The sequence below is a fragment of the Suricata suricatta genome, chromosome 14 (assembly GCF_006229205.1).
Source record: "Suricata suricatta isolate VVHF042 chromosome 14, meerkat_22Aug2017_6uvM2_HiC, whole genome shotgun sequence".
NCBI lineage: Eukaryota > Metazoa > Chordata > Mammalia > Carnivora > Herpestidae > Suricata > Suricata suricatta.
In genome coordinates this window covers 46133907-46135943 of record NC_043713.1, presented here as the reverse complement: position 1 = coordinate 46135943, position 2037 = coordinate 46133907, and the positions used below count along the sequence as shown (strand labels likewise).

Genomic DNA, 2037 nt, shown 5'->3' with positions numbered 1-2037 from the left:
GAATTTTATGAATATTGCCTATTGAACTGTTTCAAGCCTGCATAATTCCCATTTGCACTAATTGCTGCAGGGCTGTATTTAATGAGCCCTCTTGGCTGAGAGCCTTTATTATTCTAGATAATTTAGTGATGAGAACTCTGTTCCTTATTTAAGTTAAAAGACATCTTTGATTCTGAGTTTTCTGTTTAAAAAACAAACAACAAAACAGACACATGTTAATGTTTTTGGAATTGGGAGGTAAACTAAAATATTTCTTTTTTTCTTTTAAAATTTTGTTTTTTATATTTGTTTATTTTGAGAGAGAGAGAGAGAGAGAGATAGAGAGAGAGAGTACTAGTGGTGGAGAAGGAGAGAGGGAGACAGAATCCAAAGCAGGCTCCATGCTCTAAGCTGTCAGCACAGAGCCTGACTTGGGGCTCAAACCCAAGAGTGTGAGATCATGACCTGAGCCAAAGTCAGACACTCAAACGACTGAGACACCCAGGCGCTCCTAAAATATTTCTGTCCAAAGTTCCATTCTCATGCTACCTTTCCAAAATTGTTATTAACTCAACATGTGTGTGGTGTCTTCTCTTCTATGGAATTGACAGAATCAAGGAAATGTGGTATTTGACTCTTTTCCCCAAATTTAAGTTTTGCATCAGAGAACTGTTAGGTAATTTATATAGGCTTTGCCAATGGGTACAATGGAGATATGGTGCAAAGGACATGGGTTTTATTGGAAAGACCTGGCAGGATCCCTGCCTCCTTGGGCTGTTATCTTAAGACTTCAAGCTTCAATTTTTTCATCTACTTCTCCCTTGAAAATGTAAACTCAGGACACCTGGGTGGCTCAGTCGGTTGAGTGTCAGACTTTGGCTCAGGTCATGATCTCACAGTTTGTGGGTTTGAGCCCCACGTTGGGCTCTGTGCTGGTAGCTCAGAGCCTGGAGTCTGCTTCTGATTCTGTGTGTCCCTTTCTCTCTGCTCTTCCCCTGCTCATGATCTCTTTCTCTCTCTCTCTCTCTCTCTCTCTCTCTCTCTCTCTCGCTCTCTCTCAAAAATAAATAAATGTTTAAAAAAATTTAAAAAAACAAACAAACAATATTAAGGGGTACATGGGTGGCTCAGTTGGTTAAGCGTTTGGCTTCCAGCTTCGGCTCAGGTCATGATCTCTTGGTTTGTGGGTCAAGCTCCACGTCAGGCTATGTGCTGACAGCTCAGAGCCTGGAGCCTGCTTCAGATTCTGTGTCTCCCTCTCTCTCTGATCCTCTCCTGCTCATGCTGTCTCTCTCTGTCTCTCAAATATAAATAACATAACAAATTTTTTTTAAATAAAAAAATTAAGAAAAACAAAATTAAAAAAAAAGTAAACTCCACAAGGGCATGGATTTTTTGGCTGATATATCCCTGCATGTGGGCGAGTGCCTCGGCCCATATTAGGTGCCAGATACATATATGCAGAATGAATAAGTGAATAATTGTACTATCAATACCTATTTTAATCAGTGAATATGAGATAAAAAATAACGTAGTGAAGAATCTAATACAATGCCTGCACATGATAGACACTCAATAAAAGTTAGCTACAATTTTAAGACATAATGAAAATTTCATATATACATATATACACACACACAATATATATATATATACATACATACATGTAAATTGGCATCATTTGGAATTATTACATTTCAGAAAGTAGATAGGAAACAGAAACCCCATGTTTTCCCTAATTATCAAGAAGGTAACTATACTGAGGTGGCTTTTCTAAGTCTACTAAGCAAGTTGGCACAAGGCTTTACTTTATGTGACTGGCCCCATATTCTACTTAACGAACCATGCTATATGCAAAAGATCGATGTTTTAAATACTTTAGTTTTACATGTGTCACCTATAACTATACTCTCCATGTAAAGGATGCGTAATTACAAAAGACTTGATATTAAAGTCACATAAATATTTAGGAAGTTTGATTCCACTTCTTCCTTATTCTCACAAAAAGCATTAGTTACTGATTACAGAAATAACTGGTACCCTTATTCTCATTTTTAC

The 2037-nt window shown here is 37.5% G+C and overlaps 1 protein-coding gene across 1 annotated transcript in view; it reads left to right on the top strand.

Moving 5' to 3' along the window:
- LOC115277422 (laminin subunit alpha-3-like) overlaps positions 1–2037 on the top strand; it is a 154939-nt gene that overhangs the window by 80994 nt on the left and 71908 nt on the right. The gene's annotated exons all lie outside the window — the stretch shown is intronic.